This window comes from Perna viridis, chromosome 11 (genome assembly GCF_037379345.1).
Source record: "Perna viridis isolate PV_CMFRI_1.1 ecotype Kerala chromosome 11, ASM3737934v1, whole genome shotgun sequence".
Lineage (NCBI taxonomy): Eukaryota > Metazoa > Mollusca > Bivalvia > Mytilida > Mytilidae > Perna > Perna viridis.
Genome location: NC_142455.1, coordinates 10,071,318 through 10,086,993, shown reverse-complemented (window position 1 = coordinate 10,086,993; position 15,676 = coordinate 10,071,318). Strand labels below are relative to the sequence as shown.

The 15,676-nt window shown below is 31.8% G+C and overlaps 1 pseudogene; it reads left to right on the top strand.

Annotated features, from left to right (window-relative positions):
• Window positions 1-6,590: 6,590 nt before the first annotated feature.
• Window positions 6,591-15,430, top strand: LOC148602925 (arylsulfatase B-like; annotated as a pseudogene).
• Window positions 15,431-15,676: the final 246 nt, after the last annotated feature.

The following is a 15,676-nucleotide window of genomic DNA, read 5'->3' as shown; positions in this document are numbered from 1 at the left end:
TACTCGTAGGTCTTATAGTCAAAATTTACAGTTTTCGACATGAGCAGGGTCCTATAGGTTTCTGAGGGTACCATTTACTGAAAATTCTGGTGCTTCAACATTAGCAAGAACCAGTTTGATGGTATAGAAGATCACATTTTAGTTCAGCGTGTGAGAGACGTTACGACAGACTTTCCGCGTTATTATAAAGTCATGCTACGCCAGATTCTTCGTAAAAAGGGGACAAAGATTAGTATTTCACATTGTACATGTAAGAATTATACAAAATTTGAATTATGATTGATACAAAAAATTGTCTCAATATCAATTTGTGGCGTCAAGTAGTCTTAGACATTTGACAATCATATTTCAAACGAGCCCTTATAGAAAATATATTTGGCATTGTTTAATGTGTTCGCAAAGTTAGAGTTAAAATATCAAAGATGATTTGAAATTAATTATTTGTTGAGGGGAGATGGATCGTATGACGGACGAACAGACAAGGATATTCCAATACCCAACTTATTCCTCGAGTGGGATTATACTACCAATCATTTTAACATGATTTGCATACCCTTCAGGAGCACTTGACACCACTCTTGTTTTGTGGGACTCCATATTACCTAAACTTTAAGTTTCAGTTGCTTTCATGTCTAACCGAGTGTGGTGTCTATGATGTTTGAGTACACTTTCCTTTGTAGTTTTGGCCGTTGGAATTTTGCTGCACTTTGATATTTCGTTATTCCGTGTATTCCTTTTCAAAACCCGTGTAAAGTAGGGCATTAGAAAGAGTTAATGATCAACTCTCAGTGTAGTTTTGCTTATGAATTAACCTTTCATTTTGTACGTATTGCTCGTCGTTATAGGTTATTTTAAAGGTCAGAGCAGCGGTAGTAGTTTTTGCGTAGAGAATACTAATAGCAGGACGGAAGCCTAGCTAAATTTTTATAACGACTATATCAACTTTGTAATACCAACTAAGTTTACTTTTTATTTCAATCTAATTAACTTATTCAGTACCATTTCACATAAAATTAAAAATTTGTTGCACATGATATGAATGGATTCCCTATTATTGTGTGTTTTTGTATTTATTTTTAACATTTCTTTTCTGAAAGGTTTCTGATTTTGACACTTTTCCGTCACAGATAGGAATAGAACGAATTACTTAGAATGTACTATGAGTAGGGGAGATAACTCTATTATATTCTAATCTTGCAAACTGTTTTAGTTGTAGACAGAAAGTCTTTGTAATAAGGGTAACAACAAAATTACCGAATACTCTTTCGATCCATAATTAAGTCAAGTCTAAAATGAATCTGACAAAATAGATAGTACATCACCGGAGTAGCTGGTACCGCAATAGTACTGACTTGGTACAGGCACTTCAAAACGAAATGTTAGGTAAAATCTAGGTTTTACAGCGTGCCAAACCTCCAACTTCCATTGCGGGGTGAATATACCGGTTGATTAATTAATTATTTTATACGTTCTAATATTCAAATTTTAAAAAAAGCAACGTTTAAATACTTCTTTCAAATTACTTAGATTACCATTCGATACAAATTCACAATGAATATGTTAATTTAGATACTTTCAACTTGTTTTTTTTTACTTTATATCATAAGCGGCAATTTAGTCATATATTGTGCATATCCGCCGCTGGTGACCTGAGTCTATATTTAAGCGATCCTAGAGTCGCTAACGATATTGACCAGGGAAGCAGATTGGATAATACGATAACCATTTTGTAATCATAAAGTAAAAAGAAATTGAATTTCTTTAAATACAAAAAAACTGACTCCTTCTGCACATTTTATCGCTTCCAGAAGAGACAATAGTTCTAATATGATAAAATGAATCCGTACGATTTTCTCTATTAGGTATTTGGTTTAAAAGAAGTCGATCGATTGCGACAAAATATGTATTCTGCTGCTGAGATCTTTTTAGAGGAAACGGAATCCTTGTTGATACCAAGCGGCAGCAGGGCTGGAGGACTAGAGTTAAAAGATGACTATTATTTTATGTATCTATTTAAAAAAATCGCTGTTCATAAATCGAGGTCAAATAAACATCAGTATACCTATAACGGCAGTATATGTGTTTTAATGGACACAAGCAATATAGCGTTAGGTTTTACAAGGTTAAAAGTAATCAAAAGTAGACAGTCAAAGGCATCAAAAAATTAAATATTTAGTAATAAGATTCTCTCTTTTTTTTTTTTTTTTTTTTTGGTTGTTTTTTTTTTCTTTTTTCAGGAGTAATTGTATCCTCTAATATCCCAAGTGAACGGTCAGTTTTAGATCATACTATCCGTTAGTATTTAAAGAGTTATCAAGGGAACCTAGATTCTAGTGGGAATTAAGAAATGTTATTCATAGACAAAGACCAAACATAGAAAACAGACCGACACAAACAATAATTAAACTGGAAGCATGAACCAGGTACACCGGTAGGGTTAGCGTCCTCTGCTTTTCTAGAAATACCTACCGAGCTGTTCATAAACGTCAAGTCTAGGGTAGACGAAAAAGCCAAAGAAAACTATGACATGATAAAAATGTCGGTTCTCATGGTTCAGATGGAAACACTGCAACGATCCACGAGTTCATGATGATGACCATAAAACTTCTGTAGTGATTATTTCAATTTTGTGTCAACATAATCCTGTTCCAGAGGCCTAATTGTAAGAAGTAAAGCGCGATGCAAAAAGTATGCATAATTACGGAAAGCTCTGACATAACGTCTGAGTTGTGATATTTCTAATTTATGTAGCGTGGTTCACGGTACTTGGAACTTTTAGAAAGGACCTTAGGGAGAGATTCGTTTTCTACGATGGAAAATATTTTCACGTTTTTGACATATTTGTTGATTTTCATTTAAGCTGTTGATATCCATGTTTTCTTTCTTACTGTTTGCCACATTGTCAAATACTTGCATATACATTGCTTTTGTAGAACTTAATTGTGCCTGAGTTAGCAAAATAAACTTGTCTTGCCTTGACTTGATAGTGGTATTTCAAAGAGTAATCAAGGGAACCAAGGTTATAGCAGTAATCAAAAGAATGTAATCCAGGGACAAAGACCAGACATGGAAAATAGACATACACAAAGTAACTAAAATACCATTTTAAAAAATTCTAAAATTTTCAATTTTTTTTTTATTTGTGTCAGTACTTCTTTTTTACTCCTATATCGGACTAGTTAAGGTCTATTCACAGTTTTTTTATTTCTTTTCTGAATTTGTAAATGTACGGTCATGTTCATATGCGTGGTAATGTTAGTGAGCATGATAATGTTAATATGCATTGTAATATTAATGTTCATTGTAATGCTAAGGGTATAGTAATGTTGATATGCAAGGGAAATCAATATGCATGGTAATGTTAATGTGCATGGTAATGTTTATGTGCATAGTAATGTTAATAAGCATGGTAATGTTAATATGCATGGTAATGTTAATATGCATGTATATGACAATGTGTATGTTAATGTATAGGTGATGTTTATTGAATGAAACCTTCACAAACCGATGACCTTTCTTCGTGTATATTTCTACGCCTTACGTTTTCAAAATTAAAAAAAAATGACGGAAACTGATTTCGGTTAAAGTTAGATAACTCATACAAGAAATAGTTTGACCGTTTTGACCGACGGGACATTTTTGTTGGCCAAGTACCATACAAACATTATTCATTTTCAGATTGTCTCTATCTATATAAGATTTTCTTATAGATGCAAAAACAGCAAATACATGAAAGGGGAGATAAATCAAGGCGCGCTAATCTATCATTTTCCCGCAAGTCCATCACTCATAGCCCTAGTCATTTAGATTTATAGCCTGAAGCGTCGTAACAATTTTTCGCTTACGTTCCTTGTCATATCCATTATGAGAAGTCACGGAAGAAAAAAATGATAAGAATCAAAAGGATTACAGTAAGGTAATGTGGGGAAGATCTTAAACAGCAAAAAAAGATTTCGATGCTTTTAAGGACCTTCCATTAGAAAGCAATTATTGTCTTCTTTTCATACTACTAACTACACATCAATTAAAAAAAACAATGAGCTCATTTGGTCGTAACACACAATACTAAAACCCTAAGATACGTTTGCACCATTCCTTATGATGCAAACTGGCTTTAAATAATCTAGACATACTTTTGGTGCTTGATTTGGTTTCAGATTTCGATATTTATGGTTTTGTATACTTCTTGCATACAATTTACGTTTGGATCGTGTAATTCCTGCATATCTGGTTTCAATGCTGTTCATCAGAAGTCGCTTTCTGCAACGCATATACAGCATACCTGAATTTGCAATAATTATATTACCAATACTTTTTGTATTTAAACGACTTTTTATGATAGAGTGTGGTCTCTTATAGTTTTAATTTCAATGATACATTTATATGGACTGTATTGCACTAATATCATATCAATTGGCATCGATTGTTACATACAACTTAAATCACTTTAACAAAGAAGACACAAACTTCAATATTTGTCTTGAACTTTGTGAAGACACGTTAAGATCAGGATTTAAAATAATAAGATATGACTAAAAACACAGACAAAAAGTTGTTGATACCACGACCTTCTGTAATAGAGGCAAGCACGCAACCCTGAGATCGCCAAGGCGGTTCAATAAGATCTTGCTATTAAAAATAAACATTTTAGGCAGCGTATGAGGCGTATTTGTATAACATTAGTCCAAAATGCTGTCATCCTTCTCGTGGCAATTTAGTATAACAGCTTTAACTGCACGAATTAGGTATAAAATACTGTTCAATCAAAACTGTCGCTGAGCCTTATCTATATAGGTGAAAAGGTCTAATAGGAATGTCCGTATAACAAATGACATTATCAGAAAAAGAAGTAGATGGACACTTAATTCCAACCAATACTCGGATATAATAATCATAATAGTGCTGATAAACATGGTAAAAATGACTGACGTAAACATTGTGCGAACACTATAGTTTGAAATTGATTAATTTATCAGTTTTTTATGGAATAGTAAGGAAATGCACAATTGTTTTGTGCGACAAGAGCAATATTTTGATTATAGGTAACATATATAAAGTTCATACGCTAGCTACATACACCACTGATACAAAATGAAAAGTAGCGTAATTGAGGTAAATAAATCATGACTAGCTAGGATAAAATAATATAATAAAAATCAAAACCAGATATCCGGCGTCGGTTTCACAAAAAGTCGTAAGCGTGAAATTGATCGTAAATCATGACGTCACAATGCTATTTTAGTTTATGACGTCATTACTTACGATCAACTTTACACTTACGACTTTTTGTGAAATCGAGACCAGTTTTAGTTTACGTTAGCACCAGCCTGGCGTCCAATATCCACCGAACTTAGAATGGTTTGAAGCAGGATCATTTTTATGTGTTAACGGTGGTACAATGTATTTTTTATAATAATCAAGTCTCTCCTTCAATTGCTTGATTAAAATCATTTCTAATTTCATTCCAATATCGCGGTTAATTAATTTCGTGTCAATTATTTTCGCAAGCTATATGTTTTCATTTATTTCAATAGCAAGAATAAAATCTTGAAAATAGATCGCCGCAAATAAGTTTCTTTAAATATATATTCACGCATGTCAACCTCCCCCCTCCCCCATTCAATTTTGTTTGTTTCTTGTTCAGAAACAGTTACTGATCACATAACTTGTCTTAGTTTTTCATTTTGTCGTTGCGTTTTTGAGATAAAAATTATACAGACTTTATATATTTATATTTTATATATATTTTTATATAAATGGAATTGGCACTTTGCAAGAGTTCTTGATTTAATTTCGTCGGTTGATTTAAGTTGAAGATGAATGTATAAATTCAAAAATTGCAGATCTAAATGCAGAAATTGTTGTCGTTCTGTGGAAGTATAGCATATGTAGACTGAAAGAGCGTTCGTTTGGCGGGTTTTTTTACACCACGAATTACTGTACCACTGGTAGAGTCTGAATTTTATGTGGAATAGTACTTAAAATTTCATTCAATCTCGTGGTTAATTAATTTTGTGTCGCCAAATAATGTTGGTTTAAAGTATTGTGTATGGTGTATATTATCCAGAGCCAATGCAAAACATTAATGTTTGAAGAGAAAATTTCTAAACTGAATTTGATCTGTATAAATATTCCATGGTTAGTGACTTTAAAAGAATGAGAAGATCATGTAACTTCACTCGTTTAGATCAAATCGTTTACTGTCAAACATAGACATAATATGAATTGTAAAAAATGAATTTTTAATAGCAATTTTATGTTTTGCACGTTCTCTTTTAAAACTTTACTTTTGCGAGTGTTCGTGAAAAGCATGTCTTTTTTCTAAATTATTCGTTTATCTATCGCCATATGTATGTAGTGTACGCGACCTATTCAACCGTTCAATGTATATTGAGGAAGTTATGTAAGAGAATTGGACTTTGTATGTTGTTTATACAAGAGGAGATAATTGTTCTCAAATGCATACATGCGAATGGAGATAATCCAATTGCAGATAAATTCTTCTTAAACTAGTTTATCCAACTTATGGCTTTAACATGATTGAAGTTCAAAAAAGCTTGCTCACAGATATATCTTCTTCGAAATAAATGTTTAAGGCAGGAGTATTACTTTTATTTCTGTATTTTGTATTTGTTTACCACATTTTCTTTGTTTTTTCTTTTATTCATTTATCTGTTATTTATGTATTCAGATTCTTTTTATTAATTTCTCTCAATATAAGTATCTATATTTTCTTCATCTAGCATCAAATTTTGATTTTGTTTTATCCACATACCCTGTATTGGTGTCCTACAAATTAACCTTTTATTATCAAAATTTATCTAAACATAATTTGTGTTATACTCTAATCAATCCCTGGTAATAAGGATAGCAATACCAAGTTTGTCAAATCAGGGTATAGTGACATAACATGAAAACACAAGTGTTATTTGATACCGTTTTGTTTCTATTGACGTTTGCAGTTTTTGTGGCGAGTGGAAATCAAAGACCAAATATTCTATTCATCGTGGCGGATGATCTAGGCAAGTCGTTATGTTTTTGTTTTATACGCATATTTCTTAGAACGGTCTCAATCTCTGCACCAAAAATCGTATGATACATAAAAACATTCGACTAATGGGTGGAAGTGTTTCTTAAGGAGAACACTTGAGTTTATATCCGTAAAATTGGCCTCTTCTTCAATAAAGTGTACTTAAGACCATATTTTGTTTGCAGGGGTTACAATTTCGTTGATTAGGTGGTCCAAAAAAGGGCAATGGTTTGTGTTTACCTATTGTCAACATGGTACATGTATGTCTCTTTTCCAAGTCTAGTGTTTGCTCCTGGATTACATTTTTTTTTAATTCCACTAAAATTTCGGTTCCCTTGATTACTCATTGTTACATGCATAAAAATAGTTGTTGTCCATTATGTACGAATCTATTTCAAATTTATTTCCGTCCACCTGCGTGAAATTTCATTATTGAAATAATAAATCTGTACAGCATAATAATAAGCAAAATGATGTCTCCGATAATTGTTAATTTCTATCCACAGGTTGGAATGATGTTGGATTTCACAACCCTAATATCATATCCCCTAACATCGACTATCTAGCTAAGAATGGTATGATACTCAACCAGTCGTATGTACAGCCAGTATGTTCTCCGTAAGTAAAAGAGTATTTTAGCATTGTTTTATTTGTTAATATTGTTTTGTTTTGTTTTGTTTTATTATTTGTATGCTTCTTTTTCTTTTTATTTTTTTCGCCTTTTCATTACTGGCATTGGTTATTCATATTTTATATCAATTGGTTTATTCCAATTACTGGAGATCGTAATACACTGTAATGAAATAACCTTAGTGAACTTCAATTAATTCAATGTGCTTTTTTATTATTATTATTATTATTATTATTATTATTATTATTATTGTTTGCAGATGGTTAGTAATTTTGTTAACACTATGGTACATCTTACACAAGCTATTTTACATACTTGAAGTTTTAATTTCGTTAAGCCAAATTCTTCAAACTATGTTTTAGATATTTTGGAAAAAAATAAAAATTATTATTGGCTGTATCTTCTTCTTTTCTTTGTTATTTTGTTTTTAATTTTCCATATTTAGGAAAATTGTTGTAATGTTATTCATTTATATATCATATAGTATTCGTACTAAAAATTTATATTATATATCACAAATTACAGGTCAAGAAATGCATTTTTATCAGGATACTATCCGTTCCGCTCAGGTTTACAAGTAAGAATTATGTAGATTATCGTTCAAATGTTCATTCATTTGACATGTTTATTCATGTCGCAAATCTTTTAATAATATTTTGTAATATTTTGCCTATTATTAAAACAAAAACTTTATCAACATTTTTGTCTTCAACTATATTTATTATGTTCGTAATACAAGATACAATGTACAACTGGTTACTTTTGGATAATCTACATATGTACAATGAACCGTGTTTTCAAATCAGTCCTTTGGCAGACAAGACATACTTAAGCATTAATTTAAGGAGCATCTTACGACGCTTTGTTGGTGTGTATAGGAATGATTTCGAAGTTGCTTTAAAACAGCTATAACAAAGATGTCCTAATGCCGAAAATTTGTGTAATTATAAAACCAATCGTAATGATTTCTAACATTTTTTCAGTTGCTCATTTACTTTTTTTACTTTGTGTGTATGATTTTAGTTACTTTATGTTCTTTGTTGTGTATGTCCGTTTTCCATGTCTGGTCTTTGTCCCTGGATTACATTCTTTTGATTACCGCTATAACATTGGTTCCCTTGATTACTCTTTCAGATATTATGGTAACCACATTTATATTTTTGGCTAGGACTTTTTTTCTGTCTTGTAAATATTGTAATGATGCAATCTCTCAATTTATTATATTTTTAGATATTGATTTTCTGTTTTGCTCTGTTTCGAGGACAGACCATGAAAGGCTGTTCGTTGTCTTAAACGTTTGACAAGATTGTCGATAACAAGACATAAGTGTATCTTACAATTGCATTAAGATTTGTTTTATGTGTAAATTTTGGATACTTTTGTCAACAAAATGCAAGCTCAGTTCGTTTCTGCAGTTTCAAAGATTTCAATCTCTGGTAATAACGAAAGACATTCTTTTGCATGAACTAATCGTTAAATGTCAATATCTATTTCAGAATTTTGTTATTTTACCCGCGGCACCATCATGTGCACCCTTGAATAGAACATTTTTACCTCAGAAGCTGAAACAACTTGGATATTCGACGCATATGATTGGAAAGTAAAATGCTACGTGTTTTGAGTGTAATTCTGTCTAAGAGTCACGCAAGCTCCGAACCAGCGTCTGACGTCCGCAATTTACTCAAGGCGCTGCAGCCAACCCTCTAGAAAGATGCAAAAATTTTGCAAAGTCGGAAAAAGTAAATTATAAATTATTTCGCGTGACGTTATCCGATTGTCATGCGACGTTGTTTTTTTTTTTTTTTTTTTTTTTTTTTTTTTTTTTTTTTTTTTTTTTTTTTTTTGGAAAGTGTCCAAGGAATTCGAAAGGCCTGTATGCAGCGGTTAGTAAGAGACGGAACGGACGTCTGTCGCGGCATAGAGCTTGGAGCTTGAGAGTCATGCAGACGATGATTCATCATCAACGTAGCCAATACAGTGAAACCTGTCTAAACCTGTCCAAATCCCGTACTCCGAACACCTGTGTAAATCAGACATTTAGTTTAATACTTTTTAATAGAAAACCGTACACCTGCATTTAATGAAAGTCCAACATGGATAAGGTTTAGACTGGTTCCATCGTACAATAGATCCCTAAAATATTTCCTGCTATCTTTTCCTGTAACGATGCTGTTTATCATTAATAATTTTTATGGAATAAATTGTAAAATAATGTGCAAATTTTGGCGAGAAATTCTCGAATTTTTTGTCAATATGTTCTGCGCCATACTTTTGTTGACACGTTCACGTTTTGAAAACATTGTCAATAACTGATTCTGAAAGTTGTCGGCTCAAATCATTTCTTTTTAATATACGATGTACATGAATTCGTATTGTCTGTTTTTGTATGAATTGTATGTGAAGCTACTTTTCAATACAATATAGTTCAATCAGACAAAATAAATCATGCATAAACATCTAAATGTGCTTCACATGGTACATGTACGTGGCTAGCTTCATATGTTAATCACACGATAAAATATTCATACATTTCGTATAATCGCATATAATTGTCATATGTAAATTGTGTAATAAGCTAGATATTCAACTCATGTGACTCTCACATGATTACCATATGCACAGGATAAACTAGATATCTAGATCACATGGTTAACGTTCGATTGTCACAGCTAAACATTGACAATCCTTGATAAATAAAAAATGTACTTTTATCAAGAGTACATTTAAGGATGTAGACCTAGGGTAAAGGACACAACTCTTAAAAAATCATTGGAACGTTTATATTCAGCATTTTCCATCTATCTCATGTAAACATCAAAGTAACTTGGATTGATTTCATTCTGTTTCAAATGAAAGCTTGATAAGCCTTGGTGAATTTAATATGATACAAACACATCACGATTTCAAGAGTTGTGTCCTTTACCCTAGGTCTACCTCCTTAAGAAAAGTTATATTTTACGCTCGATGAGTAAATTACCTTAGTCACACTGTGAACACTTAATGCCAACGTAGCAGTGTTTTCTTAAGTTTGCTGTTTTGGGCATTGAGTTTATTTCAAATAGATCAGTCATTCCTTACAATCTAATTTTAACATCAAAATTCCACGAGTAAATTATTACAAAAACGTTGTTGACGTCAAAGTCACATAACAAAATTTGGTGTACGAGATGGTGGATAACATTTTTTTTTACCTAATTAGAAGACGTGTTACTTCTGAAATTAAATTATTATGCTATAATTACCTGTAAAGTTGATTTTATTAAAGATAACCATATTCACGTTCGGTCCATATGCTTCTCATGTGTGGCACCTATTACTATATAAAACAATATTATGCAAATGACTTCAGTACACAAAACGTAGTGATTAAAAAACAGGAAGAAAAACTAACACGCAAAAGACACAAGGTCTTTAAGTATTAAGAATAAAATGTTTAACTATTAAGCATCTTGTATTATATATTGAGCTACATTTCTTATCTATTGTTAATTTGTTTTGTTTTCTTTCTTTTTTTTTCGTTTATATCTTATTTGATAGTTTTACGAGATCACAATTACCGCTTTTTTTTCTTAGTTTATACTGTTTTATAGCTGACTGTATCTTACGTTCTACATACCATATATACTACGAAGCATAACAATCATATAAAATGAAACCTGTGTAAACCAAACCCTGAATAAACTGGAAATTTGTCTACACTTGATACATTTTGAAGTCCCTACATATAAGTTGAATGCAGTTTGACATTTTGTAATCCGTACACCAGTTTAAACTGAACGTAATCTTTTGTACAAAAGGGATTTGTTTCATAAAAATTCCACTGTATTGTTGAAATAGCTCCATGTATACTGTAGAATTGAATTGCTTTCGTTAATTGTTTCAGATGGCACCTTGGAATGTGTAAGTGGGAATGTACACCAACGTACCGAGGGTTTGATACATTTTATGGATATTACAATGGTCAGGAGGACTACTATAACTATACTGTTAGTGGGTGATCCATTTTCGTGGTTTTTGTAATTTGACGAAAGCACAAATTTCCATAGAAATTTTAACATTTAGAATAATTTAATCCACAAATATAACATTAACGAACACAAACAAATTATGAAATCACGAAAATAAGTACCCACAATTAAAAGAATCATTTTTGAACATTCTTTATACCGTCTTACCTATATTTTTCTTTCTACTTCTATCTGTTCGGGAAGTCGACACTTTTTTTCTTTTGAAATTCTCGTAAATTGATATTGATATTTTGCAAGAGAAAATAAATCATTCATTTCTGAAAGTGATTCTATTAATCCTTTAGAAGGAGGATCTGATTTCCGTGACAATAAAGACCTAATCAAACCAAATGAGTATTCGACCGTAAGTACAATTGATAAACCATGATTTCGAGTATTCGACCGTAAGTACAATTGATAAATCATGATTTCGAGTATTCGACCGTAAGTACAATTGATAAATCATGATTTCGAGTATTCGACCGTTAGTACTCTCTGCAAATAATGATTTTAAGTATTTGACAATTAGTAAATTTGGTAAATCATGACCTCACAGTAAGTGCCTTGAATATTTTTAAACAATGTTCATTCACAATTTAACGACCCGTGGTTAAGTTGGCAATATGTCAGCCATTACCCTTTTTCTTGAGATTTTTTCCTATGTTTCATATATTTATTTAACTGTGTTTTAAAACAGACATTTACTTATAATTTGTTCATAAATGTAATATTCGGGATGCGTGAACTTTTTTCAGATGTTTTTTTTCTTTATGTAGGAAAAATGAGAGATATCTTCACCAAACTTAATAGCTGTATAAATGTGATTGAATGCATATTTTGGATTATTTTAGATGGCCATCATTTTAAAATGGTCGCCATTCAAAATAAGGTACCCCTTGGAAATTTGTGTAAATGTCATCAGAATTTTATAAAACTTGATATTTAGGCTTAAAATTCATGGTTAATTCAATTGGGAATATTAACCCATAGATGTACACTTCACAAAACAAATAAAAGAAGGGGTGCTTCGGTCGAAAAGGGGTATATGTTATAATATAGGACATCGTTATATCTCGTAAATCTAAGTAGCCATCAACCTGAAAATTGGTGTGGTGGTAGAGTTTAATGATCTCTATAACATTATACTAAAAAAGTGAATTGAAATTTTATGTGTTGCTATGGTAACGAACAAAATGAAAGTTTTAGTTGATTTTTATGATGTTTCAGATGTTTTTCCTTTATGTAGGAAAAATGACTTTAGATATCTTCATCAGAACTAAAAGATATATAAAACCATCCAAGTGTGAATAAATGTCATCTTTTGGATTATTGTAAATGGCCGCCATCTAAAATAAGGTACCCCACTGAAAAACAGTAGAAATTTCATCCAAATTTTATAAAACTTGGTATGCTTAAAATTGTATACTGAATTTAATTTTTTTTCTGTGAAATTGGGGAAGGTGAGGGGACTTGTATGTGACTTGCTTGCAAGTACAACTTGAAACTTGTTTCTCGTGTGTTTTCTTACTTGGAGCATGTGTACTAATTAATAAACCTTTACAAATAATATTCATGTAATACAACAAATATGCGCTAATTGTGAAATTTCTTTTCAGTACGCCTATGCCCGGCGAGCCGACCAGATTATATCCAAGCACGATACCAGTAAACCAATGTTTCTATATCTACCGTTTCAGTCGGTCCATGAACCAATAGAGGTATAAATATGTTAATATGTACACAAAATATAATAGGCTCTAAACCTAAATGATAATCATGTGATATAAATGGTAGGCAAAGAAATGAATTAGAAATCTTTAGAAAATATGGATATATTAATTTATGGAGGTTGGCCTAGGGGATACAACTCTTAAAATTACGGCCTGGCACGTTTTCTTTTCCTATTGTCTAGACCCGCGCCTATGGTAATATATAGTATGTTTTTCTTATCTATCATTGTAGTACTAAATATCGTGGAAAACCATTTTAGCATTGCCTATTGCCATACATAGCATTTTTATTCATGTGTGAATTACTCCGCGGTTAGACCAAACTGTAACGTGACAATGAAACGGAATGTCTCTAGAACTTCTTTTGGATCGGTTAAAATTTTCCAGTCACCCAATTTCTCCTGCCTAGGTTCGAAGTTTTAACGTACGTCAAACTAATTCTAAATCATTTCTGTTTTACATGTGATAATTCATTATTTTCATTGAAACAGTACCTGGAATTGATGGAATAAACCACTGGGATACTTGACGTAACGGGATGAAAACAACAAGGAGGACTGAATTCTTTTACAACCTAGATACTTCATGGCTCCCTATTAATGGGCATGCTGCTATCAGGTAAGTGTTTCTATGACCTGTTTTTAAGTTAAGTAGTTGATTTCAATAGTATGCATTGTTAAATGGTTCAAGTGGTAATAAATGAAAAGATACCAACTATTTTATATGAAATAAAAACAAAAACAAAACACCGGTGATGTCTTCAATGTATTAGCCCCACTGCAAGTACGTACATTGCAACTTTTTCAGGCCATTTAATTGTATAGGTTTTGAACTTCAGTTTAATTTCCTACACAAGATTTGTATTGTTTAGTTTCAATTTGACGTAAAGCAACACAAAAATAAAAACAAAATCAGGGTAATTAAGTCCGTAATCCTTTTCGGTTTCTGATACTTCTTTGTATCACTGCAAAATCAAGACTTGAACTAATAATGATAGTATAGCAGTTCAACACAGGTGTGTTTGATTGACAATACGTTTCTGATACAACATTCAAATGTTATTACACAAGGTAGAATCTCTCAGTAAAGGAATTGGCTTACTATATCAATAGTTTTCATTCTGAGTACTTCTTGTAAGCATTTTTGGGGGGAATATACACAGCCAAATGTGCCACATATGATAATCATATGATTTTCATATGTTCGTGAAAAACATAAGATTATCATATGATAATCATGCGATAATCATATGTATACCGAAACATATGATTATCATATGGTGCTCGATTTATATGAATCATACGATGCCTGTGTAGATCGCCCTACATATTTGATTCTTATGTTCCTGGGTTCTTTTAAAGGGAGATAACTCTAACATATTAATGCCAAATATATTTTCTCTAAAGCCTCCTTGAAAGACGTGTGCAGTATATCGAGATTTGTCAAGTCAATATGATTTAAATCTGTTATTTACAGAGTCGGTAATTACAAACTAATTGAGGAATATGCTGGTCCTTGTAATGGCTGGTACCCTGTTCCGACCTCTGAGGAAGATGGGGAAGTCGAGAAACCAATCGATTTAGGATATTATCAATTATATGACGTTTTAAGTAAGTTTTATAAATCTTTTGTTGAATCTAATCGTATATTATCAGCGCATGAAAAAAATTTAAATCCTATTTACGATGATAAATTGATCAATAACATGGACTGAATACAAAACATGCACTGTTATTAAATGAAACAAGAAATTTAAAGTTTTTTCTGCAGTTCAGATAGTCGAATTCAAGTAAATCCTGTTGAGGTAATTCTACAGGGTGTTAACATCAGAATGTTTGGTGGTAGGACTAAAAATGCCGAAATATCTGGTTTTCAAAACTAAGTTTATTACCCAGTATTCGCCAAAATTAGAAACGCGAACATATTTTTATATCATTTTGCGTACAAAATTGTCAAATTGCACTCCAGAAAAAATAAATCTACAAATTTTATGTATCCTTCTGAATAAAGAACACTAAGGATAGTACTGGTAGTAAAAGTCAATACTGATAGTGAAGATTGATCAAAGAATCATTCAAGTTAAGTTTGGCGACAGTGAAATTCCAAGTCTAGTTGTATTAGCTTAACATTGAACTTGTTCAAATAAAGATTCATATTATTTACTAAATACTCACTTAAAATCAACTGCAATTGTTCTGATTGTTTACCATTCTATTTTCGCAAGCATCATTCTGTGCTGACTTTGCAAGCATTTAAAAAGTCACTACAAATGAAAAGA